At 40.1% G+C, this 22,086-nt stretch overlaps 1 protein-coding gene and 1 long non-coding RNA gene across 3 annotated transcripts in view; both read left to right on the top strand.

Moving 5' to 3' along the window:
- The window catches only part of LOC104956413 (mediator complex subunit 13L), an 80,539-nt gene that overhangs the window by 24,653 nt on the left and 33,800 nt on the right, over window positions 1-22,086 (top strand). The window lies entirely within an intron of this gene.
- Window positions 959-21,628, top strand: LOC104956405 (uncharacterized). Its single transcript, XR_799547.1, has 3 exons — window positions 959-970; window positions 7,448-7,453; window positions 21,531-21,628. It is a non-coding gene; the product is annotated as an uncharacterized lncRNA (long non-coding RNA).

The following is a 22,086-nucleotide window of genomic DNA, read 5'->3' as shown; positions in this document are numbered from 1 at the left end:
TAAATTGACAAACATCATATGTGTAATTCGTGGCATAATTCAAAGGGGATCGAAAAAGATAATCTTTCTCTCCCCATTGACTTCAATACATAATTTTTTCGAAATAAGGTCCCATGGAGGTCCACCGGAAGGGGAGGGACTCCCGGTATTCCCAATGGCCAGTCCGCCCCTGGAGGAAACTGTGGGATTTTAGCCTTTGCAGACCATTTACATGCAACAAAACATATATAACACACAACAGGAAAGAAAAACCCCCAAAAAGCATAATTACGGTCTTTAATTTTAACTATCAGTACAAACACTAGATGCAAAGATATTTTTTGTTGGCTACAATATTCATGCAAACAGTGGACAAGGTGGGACAGGGAAGGAATATAGTGCTTCATTTATTTATATTTGCTGATGCTTGACTGCTGCTCGCTTTCATAACATCCCTTCCTCTTAGAGCTAAAGACCTCTTCTGCTCTGGAAATCCTGCTACCCACTTTTCAGGGGCTTCAAGTAGCACATTTGATCTCTTGCTGACTCCCGATGAGTTTATTTGACATCATAAAGGGATCATAAACGCTGCCTGTGAGTAGAGCTAATAAACACAACTGATTCTAATACAAAATCTTGTGATTATGGCAGCTGTCGTGATGAAGAAGCCTTGGATCCCACAGTGTCACTGGAGTGTAGGACTAATCTAGTCTAAATAAATCATGCCTTTGAGATCGTGCCAGCAGTATGAGTAGCTATGATCCAGTGTTACCTCCCTACTCCTCTCCCACTGTACTCCAGCACTCTCTGATATTGTCTTTGGTTACATTTTAAGTGTTTTATCATCACGTTCAACACACTGTGGCTTGCTTTCTATAACTCAGATGGCATTTGCTTTTGTGTGTGGGTTAAGTACATTTTGAGAGAAAACAGAATTTATTTGTTGAGTCACATGAGTTTTCAGCATCTTGCCAGCGCAGCCAAAGACAATGTAACATATAGTATTTTGGACACGAGTCATAAATATGAATGCACACACACACTAGCACTTAGCAGGCTGTCATGCACACACACACGCACGCACGCACGCACGCACGCACGCACGCACGCACACACACACACACACACACACAAACAGAGACAATGGTTTATGTATGACTGTACACGCGATCTGAACCTTGTTATAATCCAGCAGAAGTGTCACATGCTCTGTGGCTTTGCATCTACTAACATGTCAAATGTTTGCATGTAAATACTGACAGTACAAGCTGTCAAAGATTCATTTATCACGTTTCAATGATGATGTATAAAAGAGGTACATTTTGTATTGCCTTTTAAAAGCTGGTGTGTCAGGATTTTTCACGTTTTTTTTACTTAACATGAGAAGCGTGTAACCAATGATATTAATGCTAAAGCTGGTAACTTTATTCAAAAATAACTGTAAATATACTATATACTGACAGTAATGCATGAGACATATAATCTGGGACAAAAATCAAGACACATTTGAACTTAAAATCAAAAGTGCTTTAGTTCAGTGCTGCCTGTGTGTGAAGGCGACAGAGCATGAACCCTTATAGCTGCTGTAGAAACCAGCGTTGGTTAAAGTTACTGTAAGGTGTTTCTCATCTGAGGCGAATGACTAAAACATGTTTCTGAGTCGTGTCCGGTGCAAACAAGCTTCAGTCACAGCTGGCTGCATACAGACACACAATCAGCAGCCACATTACAGCGACCAGAGACGGGAACAAATGAAAGCTCAATTAGCCTTCAAAGAACGAATATAATTTGCCGGCCTTTAAACTACATAGAGCGGTATACACATGAAGTCAACATTTAGGTTTATTTTTGTCTTTGTTGTATCAAACAGACATTTTGATGACAAAGCTATAGCATTTTTACTAACAGACCACACAAAGTACTATCTAGGAAAAAAAGAGTAACACATTCTTCAGCCTTTATGTCATCTGATATTTCTTGTGAAGTACCAAAATAGCCTTGTTAGATGTGCTGGTGTAGAGTCACCATCTGAGATGTATGAGAGTGTTATAGGTGATTTTTGGGGTGAAATTTCCAGTTTTTTTCCAACCTCTTTTAACATAAAAAAATGTAAATTGTGTCAAATATTGCAATGAGATATCGTTAAATGTGCAGTGAAAGAACACTGTAGTTTACGATTCTTACTTGATAGAAATAAATCAGGGTTTTGATATATAGACAAAACCTTATGATTTAAGAGCAGATAACGTTTTCAAACTAATTAACTCCTTAGTCGAGGACATCCCTATTAATTAAATTACTTTTAAATGACTTACTCTGCGTTACTCTGTGAATATTTGTTTCATGTCTCTATTGGAAATGTAATTGGTTGCATAAGAGATGCATTGGGATCACCATTTAAACTAACATATTGTCAACAGAAAGAAGAAAAGAAAAATCACCATACAGAATGTAAAAGAGTAAACTTTAAAACATCAATATTAATCAATTATTAAATGTGTAAGAAAATAAATGCTGAAAGAAACAATGCCTTTTATTGATTACCCCCTTTTGTTATTACGTTTTTGCTCCATGTGTTTATTTCCAAATGATTCCTGTAAGGCTGCAGAGAGGAGCTCTGTTTTCAATAATCATCTTCTCCACTGGAGTTCCCCAGGGCTCACTACTGGGCCTCTGTCTTTTCTCTTATAGACGCTTGCCACATCCCATAGTTTTCTCCTGCTGCTCTGAAACCGGCAACACTGTACTCCTTTACTTTATATCCTCTGACAGCTGGGAGTATGACACATGGGGACTGGTAAAGTTTCATCTCAGCCGAGCATTGTTCGTCTGTTCTTGCCTCCCTGACATCTCCAGTCGAATCCTTGTCCAGTAACTTTAGCTCAACCTTGACAAGACTGCTGCTGTTTTCTTTGGCAACACCTTTCCAAGACCTCCCTGTCAATACTGGCAACACTGCAGAGGCTTAGATAACACACTGAGGTGTGAGCTTCACATCATAGCCGTTCTCAACACATCTCCCAAATGAGACTATCCCCAACCACATTACACAATGTTATTCCATCCCTGCATCCTATCCAAGGAGCTGCAGCCAGAATTGTCCTCAGTGTTCTAACATTTCCCTTTGCTCCTGCCATACATACTGACTTTAAAAACAAAACTCATTTTGTACTTTCAGGTCATGACCTAGACTTCTGTCCATGCTCTCTCTTCTGGTACAATTGTCCAATTATTTATCCCTCTCCCTGCAGTGGCCTTGCTGTCTCCTTTATTCCCTGTAGAGGAATGACTTTCCTACCTGAGTTGGATGAACATTAGTCATTACCTCTTCTCCATCACACGTTCAAAACCTATATCTGAGTCAGTTTTAAAGCATTTGCTTTAAAAAATAAATAATTAACCTCTTACTAATGCTTTGTCCAATCCTTCTTTAAGGATTTCTGGAGATGAATATAACAAAAACTAAAGGTGCATTTATTTTCAAAGAAAGTAAAATATGTGTTTGTATTGGTTAGATGCTAAATTAAATACTTCCTTTTTTTGTTTTTCATTCTGAGTGTACAAAAGTGTTAAACAATCCTTAAACAACAATTTCATTAAATGTGCTGGGGTCCTTTATCATAAATAAAGATTCATTAATCAGTGTTGTGCGGTGCAGGCTCTGAACCCTTCAGCTCTTTCAGTGGGTTGGTGGCTTGTGAATTTTAAACGCTGTTGCACTCATCACAAATTACTCTGAATGAAATGCATCAGCCAGATCATGAACATGGTAATGTCATTTTTGTTTGTCAGCCAACAAATATGCTAAACTCCAAACAAAAAAGGAGAAATAATTATAAGATTGATTATGGATTTGCAGAGTGTGGGTGTAGCGTTATCTTGTTAGGAGCATCTACAGCAGAAAAATAAAACGAAGGGCTGTTGACTTACACCATAGGCGAGGCTCCTGTGTGTCACCAAAACAGCATGTGGTCAAGGTGAATGCAGGAGCAGGAGGAAGAGTTAGAGGGCCATTCACTTTACACTGTAGCAGGTGTTGGCGTGTTTATCTATGCTGTATGAGCATAATAATTTCGTCTGAGGTGGCCGAAACATTCATCTTGTGCATCTCAGACCCATATCACATTGCAGAAGTGTTTTTTTCATGGTCTTTAAGATGTATTTGTCACCCTTATATCAAGACTCCTAACGGAAATATCTATATGTTGTTGTTTTTTTACCAAGAGTCTTCCTTCCACCCACTGAGTTTTTCTCTTCTTTCTTGAAACTGTAATAAAGCTGAGAGGAATACAAAGTAGGGGGAATCCAGCAGAAAAAAAGATTGTGACTGGAACCAATCCTAGCTGGGGGTGAATGTTGTTCCAGAGACGGGAGTCTTAACCACACTGTCTCAGAGAAATTATGTGCATACTTAATTCAAAAATGAAAGTAAAAAAAAAAAGAAAGCGACTTACTCAAATGCACAGGGATGCCAGGCAGTAGAGAGGTGATTTAACACCACCTCTTTAAATAAACTAACAAATCAGTCACCTGTAAATCCCTTTTTGTCATTATCGTATTTTAAAATGACTTAAAGCATAATTCAGCTGTCATCACAGCTAACTGTCAAAAAGAGAGCCAGCGAGATAGGACTGAATTAAAAACTTAGTCCATTATCAGCTCAGTGGTTGGCTGGTGTAACAAAGATAAGTGACCAACAAGTGGATTAGAGCAGCAATGCTTATGAGACAATAATCAGAGATAATGGAATTACCAAAACAGAGAGAGGGAAGGAATTGGACATGACTTCAGGCACAGGGTTTAAAAAAAAAAACTGAACAAACTCTGCCAAATATGTCTGGGAGCGCCTCAGTGTGTCTGTCTCCTGTGTTAGAAAGCTTCAGCTGGGTGCTGGGCCCTTCATAAACAGAGCTGGTTGCCATTTTTTGTGGAGCTGGAGCAGTTGTGAGTACAGCATCTTTTGTGTGTGGCGCGACTGTGACTGTTATCATTCCTTGTGTTAGTAATTGGCCACGTGTGTGTGTTTGAGTGTGGGCTGGCAGAGGTTGCAAGGTAATTGTCCTGTGAAAAAGTGGTTTGCCAAATGTGTGTGTGTGTGTGTGTGTGTGTGTGTGTGTGTGTGTGTGTGTGTGTGTGTGTGTGTGTGTGTGTGTGTGTGTGTGTGTGTGTGTGTGTGTGTGTGTGTGTATCAGAACGCAGGGCGGAGGGCTAACCTCTGCCTCCATCTGTCCACGTCTGGCTGTGAACTCATAATCTGGCCTGTGGAGACAAACCCTCCTCACCACTTGCCACCTGCTTCAGAAATGCAGGTTAGTTTGAGGTTATTACCGTTATGGATCCGCTGGCGAGGATGCTCGGTTAGTAATGTGACAGGATTCATTTCCTGTTTATTTAAGGGACTCTTTCATTATCTATAACAGGATCCAAATCCAATGTTATTTTACATTTGGATTTAACACTTGAAGGACGTAGCTTATAGTTTAATTCAGGGCACCTACCAATGAGCATTTCATATTTTATAGAAACGTGTTATGTCTACGTTAGTGAAGTGTCTGTGTTTGATTTGTTCTAATCACGCACACCGCTGCTAACCAATTTAAAAAGGTTGCATTGCGACAGTGACTAACAAAGGCATCAGCCAAAATGTTTTCGCTTGTTACTACTCTGCATTACAAAAGAATAAAGATGCAGCAGCAGATGTGCACTTCAAAAGCCTTTCTTTCCACCAGTTTATCTGTAGTTGGAACCACATAATTAGTATTTAATTCAGGACAGGTATTGAAACATTTACATCCTCTCCAATTAAAGCCCTACAAAGTCTGTCTCATTAAAGAAGTTATTTGAATCTCTGAAAAATACACTAACCCAAGTGTAAACACGATTTACGGGGAGTTAAGTGCTGAGCTATTTCTTCTCTCCGCTGGTTGCCTGGCAACCTCACAGTGATGAAAAAACTCCAGGAAGTCGCTGTACCCTGCCGAAAGATACCCCCCCCCCCCACATAACCCCCTGTAAAATAATTTTCCACTTAGGCTTTAGTGCAGATTAAACAAACGATGGAACTAGACCCAGATCACATATCGGCTAATATTAGCTTATTCCAGATAATGGCAACACTGTGCATGTTGTTATGTTATATCTCATTTATTTTTTACATGGGCAATGCACAAAGAACATCAACCTTATAAGATATGAAATTATTCTGCAGTTAGGTAGAAAATAGTACATTACAAGAAGACTAGAAATACAACATTACACACAATACTAGACTTTTAAAGAATATAAAATATAGTAGCCTACTAAGTAACTAACGAAAATAGATGGCGTCACAGAAATGCCCCACCAGCTCCAGCACATTGTACGTGATAGGCGAAGGGGAGGGACATCCCTAAGCGTTTGACCACAACAGAGCCGGCCAGTTAACCAATCAGAGCAGACTTGGCTCTGGTTTTAGACAGAGGGTGAAAAGAGGTGATGCAGCACAGGCAGTATGATAAAAATAAAGACGTTCTTCAAAAAAAACGAATGTGAACCTGGAATAAGCGAATAAACATAATGTTCCAAGATGTCCAAATATTCCTTAAAGTGCTGAGTTTTGATTTGTAATTCTCTAGTGCAGGTTTTTCTAGCAGTAGCAGACAGATACAGTATTTGCACCTGTGCACCTAATAGCACTATCATATCCAGCGCAGTACTGCCACAATCTCCTACTTAGGGCCCTCCTTGAATCAGTGACGGATTAAGTGTTTTGCTGAAGTGCATCTGAGCAGCGGTTGTTAAGTGAATAGAGTACGCTGTCCATTTCACCTCGCTGATTATCGCAGCCTGGATGCAAACTGGTGATCCCAAAGTGCCAGCTCTTCGACTCATGTTGATGATGCAAGTGAGCAGCTGGAAATTCTGTATACAGTGAAATATCACCTTTAAGGTCAAACTGGGGCCGACAAATTCTCAGTGCCGACATAATATGTGCAATTTTAAGATCTGGGAGGTAGTTGGGAGTTATGATGTGTTTTATTATCCCTTGCCTCTCCCCTTTACTTCTCTTTATTATCCTGCCTCATTCTTCTTCTGCCTCCACCCTACCTACACAGCCTTTGTTACTTATAGCATCATAATGATACCATACAATGGCAAATGATCAAGTGGAGTTGTCACAGGCGATGCTCCAAGAGCTACACAGCATTGCTCTGCCTGCTTAGCATTGTGCCAATGTGATCCCTGCATGCACAGCAGCAATAATGAGGGCTGTGCAAACACGTTGAAGCAATCCTCCCTGGATGCATGTTGAATACTGTTACACAGAGCAGGTGCCAGTGAGCTGTAAAGTGTGTTTCTGACCTGAAAATGTGGGTGAAAGTATTAATTTCTGTGCACACACGTTTTGTTAGGAAGCCTTTTAAGGTTATGACTTCTAGTCATAAAGCAGTGAATAGGATTTGCATGAAAGGTGTTAAAGATGAACAAGATAAGGGTCATTTCTGGTATAATAAAGCAAGCAGGAAGTGAATTAAAGAGTCAATGAAAGTGAAAGAAACCTCAGTTGATGTTGAACCTGATACAACATGTTCATAGTGCAAGCAGATATTCATCCCCACTGGCCTTCAACATATTACAAAAAGTGAAATAAAAAGCACACCTCAGTTCCAAACCTTCATAGAATCGGATTAACCCTGCTGATTTGAAATGGAGAACTGTTTAAAGAGATTCTTGTAATTATCTGCCAAGAATCCAGTCCTGATCTTAAATTACTTCCAAGACCCTTTTTCTGTCAACAAGTTTTACTTGGCATTTAATCTTTCCTCTGACGCTCGCCTCTCTCCCCCCCACCTCTTCCTCCTGCTACTCCTCCTCTTTTCAGGCTTTGTTGTGCTTTATTTTCTCTCTCCTCCCTTGTTTTTGGGTTGCTCTCTGTGATGTTAGGGTGGCGAATGTCTGCAAGCACGCTCAGTTCCTTGGCAAATAAAAGGTGGGGGTGTACGGGTGCCAATCAAGGCCTACTCCTTCTCTTTATTCCTTCAGGGGTTGTCTTCTCAGAAGCACAACTCAAACTGAGGGAATGAATAATTAGCCTCCCAATTTTTCCCTTGAATCGGGAACTGGGTCGCCGGCTGACACATGTCTCAATAGGGAACAACCTCGTTGAAAGAGACGGACCTATGGAGGAATAAGTGCCCCCTTAAGAAATGCTGCTTCACCTAGGGACCCAGTCAGAGTGGTGGAGAGGAGACACTCTTTTCTGTCTGGCTTGGGCTGGTGAAAAAGTGAGTCACATGTGGAAAGCGGCGATTCCATGGTAGCAAAAAAAAGAGAGAAAACATGAGCAAGAAAAAAGAGGGGAGGAGGGGCGGGTAGATGAAGGAGAGGGAGGGGGTAGGACAAGGGAGAGATATATGTAGTGAGAGAGAAAGGGAGGGGAGTGTGCGTATGACGGGAATTCATGCTTTTAAAAAGCAGAATAAAAGTGGTTTGTTTGGAGGGAGAGAAGAACATCTGCGATTTCTCTCTGGGCAGTTAGATATGCAGTTGGTTTGTTGTTCTGCACTTTTCTTTTTTAAGTTCCTTGTTTGCCATGCTGCCAGCAAAAAACAACTTACACTGACACATTTTCACTTCACACCTCCTGTTCACATCTCTCTCATTTCCAATCTGCGAGGAAGGATCAGTCTGTTCCTCGTTAATGACTGTTTTCAAACTGGACGGACACATGTATAGTATGCTGTCACAGATTTACTGGTTGTTGGAGGGGGGAAACTTTTTTTCTCTTACTTTTCCTGGAGAAACAGAGGAAGATTAGGAGGGAAAGTGAGCTAGGAAACACGAAATAAAGCAGACTGAGAGCTGAGGAAAAAATTGCCTCAAGTCATGTTTACTTGTCTGTACATTTGTTGGGCAAGGACGGAGGATCTCTGATTTCCTTCCCGCCTCCTCTTCTTCTCTCCTCCCCTTGTGGGTTGTCAGGGTGTGGTGGCCTGTGACCTCCTGACCCGAGAGAGAGAGAGAGAGAGAGAGAGAGAGAGAGAGAGAGAGAGAGAGTTCCCAGCTGCACTGAGAAAGGGGTGGGGGTGTAGGTTTTTTCCTTCGCAAGCTTTTCGGTTTTGAAAGAAAAGCCACAAACTGAAAGAATGAGAGCTTTGTGTGTGTTGGTGTGTGTTGGTGAGAGAGCAAGACACAGGAAGAGATGGAGGAACTAAAAGATCGATGCAGAGTGTGTGGAGTAGGAGTAAAGAAGAAGTAGAGTGAGAAAGAAGAGAGGTTGTGTGGGATTTAGGAAGGGGAAGGAACTGGTTTGACTGTGGTGAGAAAAGTGAAAAAGTTAAGGGGTGTGTTTGGAGGGAGAGCATGACATTTCAATGTGGTGTTAAGGAAGATGAGCTAATACAGAATACAGGTTGTTAAGAACGCCTTCAAATAAAAAGCCTCTGTTTATGTATTTTCCTTAGTTTGCCTCCATTGCTGTTTTCATGTTCACGTTAATGGCCAATAATAATTTTACACACTTCTATTCACATTTACGATACAAGTGCAAGTACATTTTGTTTATTTATCTGACAACGGTTGCCAACAATAACCTTTATGTGCACTAAAAACAGATACAGAATTTAATTCATTCAGAGTGGGTCTGACCAAGGCACCTTCAAGGCGTCATAAACTGTATGAATGGGCAAATATTTATTTTCAGTTTTCTCATTTATAAGTGTTTGTTTTGTCAGAATTAAGCATCTAAGGATAGCAGGTGTCAAACTGTATTTTGTACAGATTGTAAAGCCCGGTTTTTTGTATCATTTTTATTCTTCATAAAAGTATTTAGTTGTTTTCATACAAAACTATGCAGTCGTATATACAGCAGATTCGACTAAAGTAGTTAAATAGATGCAACCACTAAAACACAATCATACGTTGAACTATAAAACAAGAGGAAACTAAATAAAATGTTTGTGTTTGTAGAGATAGTTAAGAAAAACACTCCTGCACTTCTTCTTACTTCAGCATTTTTCTGAGATCTGGGCACCTGTGATGTGAAAATGAAAGCCAAATGCCAAAGATGAAAGAAATGAAGGCTATACATTCATACATTTTTAAATAGGTGATGAGGATTAATACTGTTGGCGTTTCCTTCCGACCTGAGCGAGCCGCCTTTGACTTCTGCAGCTTGTAAGGCCTCAGCCGGCATCAAGTGACAAAACGGCCAAATTGATTTTCTCCCATGGCGTTTTTATCGGCAGCATAGAAATGCTGATCTTGAATTACCCACAAAATCAATGTCTGCACAATAGCTATTCACCTATAGGCACTTCAGCTGTTTGTTAAAACAATTAGCAATCATGAAAGTCAATGTTTTGATAGTGAAGGCATGCACTCTGTCACTTGGCTTTTGATAGCATGCATTTGTTCAGTCGCACTATTGCTTACTAAATAGATACATGCCAAAATACGTATTGTTCTTTTAGTTGTTTGGCTTTTCAAGCATTCCACTATAAAGTCACTGCTTGGTGATGTTACTAAAATAAATTCCCTCACTCTTTTCAAGATGGGCCGGTCTATCATCATCAGGAGGCATTTCTGTTTATCCTTGATCCTCCATAACCTCAGTTCCGCCTCAAATGGCAGAGAAATCTGAAGAATGTATTCATAAAACCTGGATAATAAGACCTTATGAGGCCAAAAGCAAAATCCTCACACAAGAATCTTCTTTTGGTTTGTCAATTCACAAACATAATAAGGTACAACATTATATATTTACAAACTCAAGTGTGGTAAAGACAATGGGAATCTAAATGTATTAAATGTGCGCATTAAGTTAGATTGCATTTTGAACTTTTTGTAAACATCAGCGCTGTGATATAAGATTCTACCCACATTTGCCTGGTATGAATTATGACCATGCGGCGTCACTACTTTCCATTGTTCCATTTTTTTTATTTCCTCATCAATTAAGCCTGTACTTGGCTACTATTAGATATAAGATGATTGTCAGTGTTTTAAATCTCTATCTGCAGTGCTAAGACATAAATCCTCATCCTTAGTGCTCTAAGGACCGGGGACAGACACGGCCATGAATGATGCATCCTGGGAAGAGAGGAGAGCTCTCCATCCCTCCCTCATTCTTGAGTGAGAGAGGCTTGCTGTCAGTCTCTCCCTCTCTCCTCTCCCCTCTAGTGGCAGTTAGGAAGCCCTGTGGAGCCCCGCTAAGCCTCTCAATAGCCGCCCTGCCTCCCACCTCGAGGCCCATTCACTTCTAATGAGGTGCTCAAGTATCTGTGGCTTAACATGAGGGTCAGCACCACAGAAATGGGCCCTTTTACAACGCTACAGCTCCACTGCTCAGGCGAAAGTGATTAATGATATCATGTTCTTATATTTTAATCTGCCGGTGTTTAATTTTAATGTGCATCAGTAAAATGCTTGTTATTTTTTGGTGTGCTACACAATTTCCTTATTAATATTAATCGTGTTTCTCTCTAGCTTGCTTACATGATGTTAAGCTAACATTATTCAGAATATTTACATATATTAAATCCTCAGGTTGTACTAAATTTAGACTCTAATTTAGATATTTGGCTTGCAGCTGCTTGACTCATGACACATTATTTTGACAGCTGAATGAGTGGGAGTTCACAGGAAGTGTCACTTCTACCTGAATAACACAACAGAGATGGTGTTGCAGGTAACACACAGAAACCACTTTTAGTTGCAGCCACTCTCCAGTCCTCCACTTCCTCTGGAACAACGAGTCAAACAAATATTTTTGATCATGCGTCAATAACCTCCCCTGATGTGGTTACACTGCCAGAGAAAATGATGCGAGTCCACCTGCCTTTAATGACGTGGATATCTTCCCAGTATGAACAAGCACGGGCACATTCAGAGCCACGTTGATGTTGTGGTTGTTTCTTAGGAGATGAAACCACTTTATAAAAAGTAAAAGTGAGAAGAAAAGAGGAAGTGAAGTCAAGGTTTCAGGTGTTTTTGATGGTATTCGATAGTTTCTAGCAGAATAGTGTTGTGAATGTGTCACTGGCTTTGAGTATTTGTAGGTATATAAATCCCTGAACTCTCCGTCTATCTAATACACTCAGTTTATCTTCAGTCAGCATCTGAAGGAAGAAGGATGTTCTGCATGAGTGTTTCTCTATGACTCAGTAGTGTTGTTATTCACTTTCTAGTTGTTGTTCTCTGATAAGCCTAGTTTCTATTTAAATGAACATCAAACTGAACACATATTTCCAAGAAATCAAAAGAAAGTGCAAGTAAAGTTTCCATTCACAACTGTTATGTAAATATTCGGTATTAGGGGCATTGAGATAAAGAGACGTTGTGCTAAATCTCCAGAAGGGTTGCCATTGAACCATTGCAGAAGGAGAGGTGACATTGCACCAGTAAAATGTACTTAACAATGGAAAACGTGATTGAAATAAGGCACATATTTGAGACATTTCTCTTCAATGGTGCTAACAGGTGTTTTCATCTGCCGCCATTTGTATTGCTACACCACCATTTCCAGCTCAGCAAGGCATATAAACCTGATTGTGATATTTAAAGGTTTTCTACAAATGTAATGCTCAAATTAAAATGTTCCTGAAACAGGTGGATGGAAATGCTCTTATTGCAGTTTTAGTAAAGAGTAGGGTGGGCGAAAAAGCCTATATTCCAGGTGTAAATCTACATTAGATGGATGTGGTCATAAAGACCACCACTGCAGTTGCTCATAAACACCTGCTTACATTAATAGCAAATTGTAAATACATTTCATCCTCACCACATTCGACTACGTCAACATAAATAAACAGGTGCTGTTATTTCCTGTTTATTCAGACAAACAGAATACATCTTAGAGGAAAAGGTAGACTGTTAAAGCAATTATGGAACAAGATGAGAAATTCATGCTGCCGTTTGGGAGCCATAAAACTCAAAATGTGAAGGGAATACACAATATTATAATAATACAGGTCACATGGTCAGCAAATAAACCAGTAGTAATTGAGGTGCAGGCACTTGGCAAACACTTGGAACATCATGTTAAAGCAACATTTTGGGGAATTACTGTCTTCTTCAATATTAATGAAATACAGTTCAGCAGAGAAATGGTTGCAAACAGTGTTAAATCTCTTTCCTTCTCACTAAATGCTATTATTTTTTAACTTCAACTCAAGGATAACATTTAAGAGGCCAGTTGAGACCACAGAGACAAAGTGTGTTTTCATGATAATACATGCGCGTCCCATTTGTTTCTTTATTTCTCAGTGACTTATGGGAAATCACTTGGCACTTAGCATCCAACCATCCGCAGCATCCCAAACATGACCAGATCTGTGTGTGTGCTGCTTTGATTGTGATTGTGATTGTGTGTGTGTGTGTGTGTGTGTGTGTGTGTGTGTGTGTGTGTGTTGGGTTGAATGAGCTAAGTGACTGTCAAATGATGTAATGCTGTGGGATAATTCTGTTGGCTTTTCTCTGTACAGTTGTCTCTTCACACACACACACACACACACACACACACACACACACACACACACACACACACACACACACACACACACACACACACACACACACACACACACACCGTCTTTTTCCCTGCATCAGCATCTAAGAATCCATTTTCATTTCCATACATTTTCTGTCATAAATGTTCAGCCATGTTTCTGTTTAATGCAGACCTCTTTCCCTTCTTCTTTGTTCTATTTTTAATCTGCTTTGTTTCTATTTCTCTCTTTCTTACCCTCTAACCATCCCCTGGTTTCCCTTTCTGCATGTACCCCAAACCTCTAAACAAACAATTCTACACACACATGCATTTTTATAGCAGGCTATATTAGAGAGCAATCTCATTCTGCTCTTAATGTTGCTTTTATAGCCCCAGCTATATCCTCTCCAATCACACTAATTATACCATCGCCTCCACATTAATACAGTAAATATCCGTCAATTATAAATGACACTGTGCTCTATCTAATGAATCCAGTACAGAGTCACTCCAAATGAGCGCAGGACTGACTGGTGAGTTGCTAAATAAATTAGGGAGCTTATGTGTCATTTCTGTTTACTGAATAAAAATAAATAAATAGCTGACAAATGTGGAAACATGCAGAAGTAAGATTTTAATCTCTAAGAAGTAAAAAAGAAACCCACATTAAACGTGAACATAAGCCCATATTAATATCTCCTGCCTGCTTTGTTGGCTTGAAGAGAACAGCAGCTGTTGTTAACATGTCGATTTAGTGATTTGTCTTTGTTGTTTTTAATGAAGTATTTCTATCATATATTATTATTTATTTCCTGCATGCCAATGATGATTGCCTCCCTTCTCAGTATGTAACATGTGTGGCTTTTGTCTGGGAAACACATCTCTGTTTGCACATGGAGACGCTGACTTAGAGAATTACACCTTTACACCGCTACCTCTCTGCCTCTAAGTGTATACCCTCTTTTCAATCCCCTGTTAATCTTGCTATTTGACACAAGCAGGCACACATACAGTACCACTCACTCTATGGTGCATCCCTCTGTCCTCTTCTCATCAGTATGCTTTATGCATGCCGGCAGCAGAGATGCTTTAGCCTCCTAGTATTCACACCAGGTCATCGCTGGCAGCACTGTGGCATGCTGTGTAGCAATAATAGCACGTGAATAAACCACATTCTGTAAGTTGTGACATGATATGTTCTGTGCATATTGTGACGTCTGCAAATTCAGATTTGTTCTGTAAACCTCAGCTCCTCTCTCAGGGAGACGTAAGCCTTGTACAGCTTTCCTCTTTTTTCATTCAAGTCAAATCCCCCCTCCGTCAGAGCCAGCGATATAAAACTGTGCTCTGAATTCAGTGCAGAAAGAAGTAACGAGGGGAAGTTGTGTAAGGGAATATGGAGAGCTGCTGCGTTGACATGGTTTGGGTCAGCGCCAGCCAGCCGTTCTTACCCTCCACTTTGACCTCAGCTCAGGAGAGGTGGGGCTTTTCTGGTTGCAACCTGACTCCTCTGGTCCGGTGGTGCTGTCGGGGGGGAAACAAACCATGAAACACATTTGGATTGATCCAATACTCACACGCAAAATGTCACCAAATACTCCCTAAGTAGGCATTTACTGTTGTTTTTGAGTGCTTGTGTTTATATGAATTCATATGCTCATGGCACAACGCTCACACCCTGGTCCCTTCTCTTGCCTCTCTGCCTGACTCACTCCCACAAATATGCAAGCAACTCGGGCTCAGTCACCTAATTGATTCCAGACTTTCCCTCATCCCTTCACTCTCCTCCTCCTCCTCCTCCTCCTCCTCCTCCTCTTCGCTGTCACCGCTGCCCCTTGTTCTGTCCATCTTTCTGGGTCTCAGTGCCTGCCATGTGTGCAGTCAAATTGTATGAAATGACACATGTTCTGATGAATGTATAAAATATGGGTTATATACATGTATTCCTCTTTGTTGCTCCCTTTTCTTTCTCCTCTTAGCATATCTCTTTTGGTACTTGAAAATACATGTTTTCCTATAACATGACACTAAAAATGATATCTTTATTGAAATGTGATCGTCATAATAAGGTTGATAGGAGAGACATTTGGTAAACTGGGTTAACTGGATTTACAAGCAGTCTTTCAATCTTCATCACTTGTGACATGAAGGCAATGTGAGTCATTGTGCTTTGTTTAAGATTTGTAAGGCTTGATAATAAGTGTAATTCAAAAGCCTGAAGAGTTTAAGTTTGACTGGCCTCTGGTTTTTGCAGTGGGGTTTGTATAATGGCGCTGCAGAGACCTGCTTGTGTTGACAGGTGTTGCTAAAAGTTTAGGAAACGGTGTCACTGGAGCATGAGAAAGTGTAGGTGAGTGTCACAGGGACAGGGGGTGTTTGCTGTTTAATGACCTGAGGAGCAGGTAGAAATAAGGTGAGATAGTGAGAATGAAAATATGCCACATGGTGATCATCTCTCTTAAAGCCAATTAAAAGTGATGCATTTTACTGCAATGAGAAAAGGAAATACCCTTTTTCTCGAGAACATATTCACCCCCATTTGTCTAAAGCAAACAGTGAGACGAATACACATCAGTATCAACAATTTAAACAGCAAGGCCAATGATATAGGGTTGTACAAATACACAATTACATACCAATGGATTAAGGGAAACGGTGTGATATCATGTCGTTGATGAAAATTGACCTCGTATGACCCTGTAACCTTTTCCGCTTTAATAATAGCCAGCTCATGCTCATGTGACTTAAAACAGAACGTCTCGGGAGCTATAACACCTACGCCTGTAGAGCTGTATTTCTTATACATTTAAGAGAGAAACACGAAAGCTTGCAGGTTAACTTTTCTTCTAAACTCCACAAGTGCTGATTAACAGAAATAATGGGCTTAAACTAAGAGATACTTACTTTTTTTTTTAAAACTCACTTTAGTTACACAGGACACTAATGCTGTTTCAAATAAATGTTAAAGAGAAATCATGGGGGTGAAATTTGATAAAAAAATTCAAGAATGTTTGTGACTAATTGCTGGAGACCGTTCTCAGTCCCATGGACATATCTGATGACAAACTTGCTTTTCGACACTGCAGATGTTAATATTCAGATGTAATGGCAGTTTATTGAGTAATTGGGTGCTAATAAATGATAATAAACACAGTTGTTACAGTTTGGATTTAATCAGCGGTGGAAATTGTCACTAAAATGTAAAAAAAAAAATTGAAATAATATGTATAATGTAATTGCTCAGTTGTATATAGCTCAGGTCAGGGGGCTCTGACAGTTTTGACCTCAGAATGAGTTGGTCAAAGGAACAAAACGGAGAAATGTGCCACAAATGAGGATGTATAAGACATTTTGTATGAAAGGAACTCTTACATGATAAGACACGTTCCTGATTATTTAAGCTTTTCCTAACACCCTGATTTCTATCTTCCTGCAGTAGAAAAAGAGTCATATTGTTAAGGTGTAATGTTCCCTGTCTGAATGAATTAAGAATATATTGTTTTTTGCTGGCCCATCTGCATGAACTCTGGCTCAGTGCCAGGGTAATACAGCATGTTATTGGGATATTAACAGTGAGCAGAAAGACAGGGGACTGTATGTGCTATAAGTAATCCCCTCTGGGTTTCTGGTGTCTTCCTCATCACTATTACTTTCCTTATTCTCTTGTTGTTTTTTTGGGAAATCTGACCTTTTAGAAGTCTGTTTTGCTCATAACGTATAAATGCTTGTCTTTGGTGGGAATTTCCCTCCCATGTGGAGAATCAGAGTCAGAGGTAGCTAAAAAAATAGGAATGATGAAGTCACGGGAGGACGAGAGGGAGTGTCACTGAACTGTAACATCCAATCCTAATAACAAATCGGCAGTGCCTTATTAATCCATAAAGATGACCTAACAATGACCTTTCTTTGTGCTGATCTAAAATTCCCTGACCTGATCTGTGTTTTTAAAACAGTCAGCTTTCTTTTACGTCTGCAGTCTTCATGCAGCACCTCAGGCTGTTGATAAACCGCTTACACTCGTGTCAGGTAGTCATGAAAATGTAGTACTACATAGCTTTGCAGGACGCTAAAGCATTTACAGAAGTGTGTCCAATTTCTCACAGCACTTGTATTACATTATAAATCTGGTCGTGTATGTTGAGGGTTCACACAGGAGCATGATCAAGTGCATGTGTTGAAGGTTTTTTAATTACCTTAAACACTGACATTCATCTCAGCCACACAAAAATGAATAATTTACATAAAGATTAAAAAATTTTTATTTCATATTGGAGATATGGAGATATTGTTCTGATATGTATCGCAATCATATTTTGGCCTTATCACACACTTCCTCAGACTCGTTATCTTCATCATCCTTCTCTTCTATGTTCCAGATAACAATTGCTTCCATTATCAATTCATCTGCCATAAAAAATGGAAATCTTCGTATTTGAGACTCCGAAAACAGCATTTTGTGCCCCATTTCGCACACTAAATTACGTTCACAATCAAGCAGTTATCTCAATAGTTAACAGTCATTTTTCTGCTAATTAGTTATTGGATTATCCAACCAATCATTGCAGCTCTTTCTTCATCCTACGGTTTCTCTTTCTGTCCATCTGTACAGTAATCTTCCTCTCTCCTTCTACAAAAAACACGTAAGCATACTAAAGCATGTTGCTATGCACCACACACACCACACACACACACACCACACACACCACACACACACACACACAGCAAAATAAAGAATTGACCGGAATCACGCCGCAACTTTCAACAGCCCACCTTCTCTTTAGCCCAACTCACAACATAACATTTATCATTAAAATGTGTTTTGGAATATTAAAGCTAGTTTGTTCATGAGTTATAGCTGCCAAACAACTATGAAATCATTCTGAAATTCACCCTTTACTAGCCATTGTTATTAATTATCAGACTTCTACATTTTATTTTATTTTATTTTACGAGACCATTTTATGAGAATACTTCAACTGGCTATCTTTTCCGTTTGTTATAAAGGGAATTAATTCTACAATGGGTCATTAGGATCCAATCTAGGTACATCTACAAGGAAACTTTCAGCTCATAAAAATACTCATAACTCTTTATTAACTTTGTCTGCATGATTTTCTCTTACTCAGCCGAATGGAAAAGTTTCCCCTCGGTGCCTTCTTCTATCCGGCAGTATTTTCTAAATCTCTTAAAGCTGCATCAGTATTCTAAAAGAAAGATGATGAGATTCAATATATTCAAACAGGCATCAGTACTCTGGTGGAAACTGGAGGAAGGGAGATGGCTCTGTCCAAGCATTAGCAGCCTAACAGAATCTGTGAACAAAGGGGAAATCAGCTTGAATAGAGCTTTCACATAAGATTAACTGTTGAACTTTGACACGTAAAATTGTGCTGTTGATTAAATGCATCTTGACTGTGCTGACCTTGGAGAAAATCCAGAAAACCATCCAAAATCGAGAAAATCATATTAGCAGTGTCACACCATCTAATTTAATATAACTGTGTTCTGCTGAATGAGAAGCAACCCTGACCCTTTGGCCACAAATGAACTAAGCAGTGGCTTCCACCACATGACCTGAACATTGTGTTCACTTATATACATTTCCAGGATTAACTATTTTATGAAGAAGAGGAAAGTAATTTCAATGCAATTTTGTTGTTTGAACTGGCAAGGATCGGATGTAGAAGGTGCTGAATAATTTGTGGTATAAACAAATAGCAGGATTATTTCTTTTTGAAAAAGACCATGGGAAGCTAAATAAACTCACTGCACTCAGCTGTACAGCAAAAGTAGTTTGATTATGCAACTGGCTGAGAGACGTAATCATCTTTTTAATCAGTACATTTATTAAACTGCTCTCAACTGGTTTTTCTGTGTGATGGCATCAACATTGGCTCTCAACAGAGTGGTGTAGGGATGATGTTTTTTTTGTATTTGTAAGTTGAAACACAAGGGTTCCTTCAAACAAAAAGCAATGTTTTTTTTTTCATTCTTCAGAATTTGAAGAAAATGTGATATTTGGCAAGACTAGGATGCCACACGTTTTGTATGGAAGGATAATCTCAACAAATCAACACCACTTTTCTGATTTTTGAAGTTTAAATGCCTTTGCCTGAAGTAAATATCTAACATGCAGCTGTAAAACTACAGCTATCCACACCACCAGTGCTAAGCTAACGGTGGACTCGTGTTTGATGATGTTGAGGTGTCTCCTTTACTCACTCATCAGCAAAGGCTATTTATATGATACATAGAAGCTTTGGACATTCACCAGTAGGTTGTTTACTGACTTGTTTTATGTCCAAGAACATACATTGATAATCTCTTTAGCTTGTGTTTACCACAGGTCCTATATGCGGGATCTAACCAAAAACACTTTAAAAAAACAATTAACTTTGAGATGAGGTTTAGTGTGGATCTGTTTGCAGGAAAGTCTTGTCAGAATTTAGACTGACACTCACCAATGATAGCTTTGATATAATACTTTAAAACCAACAGTTGCACTGGAGGGTGTGGTTCATTTGCAAAAACTGTAACTCAAGAAGGCCCCCACGCACAATTATATCATGATCATATAATGACCCTTACACTGAGCAAAAGTAACCTTGTCCATACAGGATTCTTATGCAGTGATTTGAGCAAATAAACCACAGGGGTTGGAAATAAGCTGCAGGAAACTGGTTAATAGGAGTGAATATGGCCTGTCGAGTGCAGCCTGCAGACTCCTCTAAGCATTGAGTGGGCAATGAGTGTTTTTATTAATGTAATACAGGCATTTCACGTCATTGACGGTGAAATGCGGACCACTATTGCGGTAAGCATGTTGTAACTTCCGGTTGTTGTTGTCATCTCCGGGTATCCCGTGTGCCTGTTCTGTTGCTGATAGCTTATTATCTTAACTTAATCGATCATTTTAAAACTCTTGATCACGGCAACTGCCTGACGTTGTAATCACACGTTACTACAGCTTAAGCACTCACAAACTCTCCTTCTCTTAGCGACTGTAACTCCACAGTTGCCTACACTCTTTTCGGGTTTGCTAACGGCAGCTACTTTAGCTTGATAGCTAGCCATGGCTCTTTCCCCACCCTCGGGTGCTATTTCCTGCTCTAACTGTCTCATGTTTGGTTACTTCCCTACCTCCTTTACTGGTACCGATACATGTGTTAAATGTAGTATAGTTGTTAGGTTGGAGGCGGGAATCATAGCCATAGAAGCCCGGCTCCGCATCTTAGAAAATAACTCAGCTACAGTAAAGCCCATGTTAGCCGGTGCGGACCGGCAAAAGGTAGCTCCTCTTAGCCGTCCCCCGGCAACTCCCGAGCAGCAGGGAGGATTGGGTGACTGTTCAGAATGGGCATAAACGCGGAAACCCGCAGGTCCCACCGACCCGTTCACGTATCCTAACCAGATATTCCCCACTCACAGACACCCGCTGAGAAGCCAACTTGGTTATTGGTAGCTCTATTATGAGACACGCTGAATTTAAGACCGGAAGCGTCCACAGTCACATGCAATTCGGGGGCCACGAGGCGGGCGACGTTGAGGCGCATTCTTAACTTCTGGCTAAAAAATAACGTAAATACAGTAGGGATTGTTATTCACGCGGGTGGTAATGATGTTTCGTTCTACGCCAATCAGAATGCCACCAAACTTAATGTTGGCGTCGGTGTGTAGTTATGCTAAAACAGATGTACACACACACATTCTCTGGTCCCCCCAAAATCTGATCAATGATGACACGTAGATATAGCCGCATGTCACTCATTTCAGCGCTGGTGTCTTGGTGGTGCCCAGCAAACAATGTGGGCTTCGGTAAATAATTGGACAGCCTTCTGGGGAAACCTGGTCGATTAGAGAGACGCATTTCATCCTACTTTGAAGGTGCAAATCTCATCGGCAAACATTTCCAGGGGCTTTGTGGACTTAGATCCATGACAAACTGGAGTTGGAGACCCAGGAGGCAGAGTCGCAGTCTACACGCTTCTCTGGCGCTCTTCCTAGGCAGTCATCCATAGGCAATCCCCGAACCCAATAAATAACCCAATTTAACGGTGTGTGTTGTCTGCCCAAGACCGGTAAGTAAAACCTAATAGAGTTCATACATAATACCCTAATAAAACGTAAAATGTAACAACTACTAACAGTGCAACAAAACCAGTAAGAATTAAATGTGGTCTCTTAAACTAGATCTCTAGCATCTAAAAGCGAATACTGGTAAATGATTAATATCAGATTATAATATTGTACCGTATATGCTGTCTCACTGAAACTGTGGTGAGACATGAAGAATACGGTCAGCATAAATGAGGGCCACTCCGAGCCCAGCCATACAATACTCATACATTGCCCGCGGGGAGCACGGGCCGAGGCAGGTGGAGTTGCAGCCAATCTTTTTGACTCAAGTTTACTCTATCAATACCCTAAACAAAAATTAAATTATTACCTCCTTGAAGCGTCATTTTAGTCTTACGCATCCGACCTGGAAAACTTTGCAGCCAATCTTCATTGTGTACACCTGTACCGTGCACCAGGTCCTTATTCAGAATTCCTTATCGACTCTTGAGTTTTTATCAACTTTGGTACTTAAAACAATAGAGTAAGGCTATCGTAGGTGTGACTTTAACTTGAATTGTCAT

This window comes from Notothenia coriiceps, unplaced genomic scaffold (assembly GCF_000735185.1).
Source record: "Notothenia coriiceps isolate Sejong01 unplaced genomic scaffold, NC01 NC01_scaffold00000666, whole genome shotgun sequence".
Lineage (NCBI taxonomy): Eukaryota > Metazoa > Chordata > Actinopteri > Perciformes > Nototheniidae > Notothenia > Notothenia coriiceps.
This window is presented reverse-complemented; position numbering and strand designations above follow the sequence as displayed.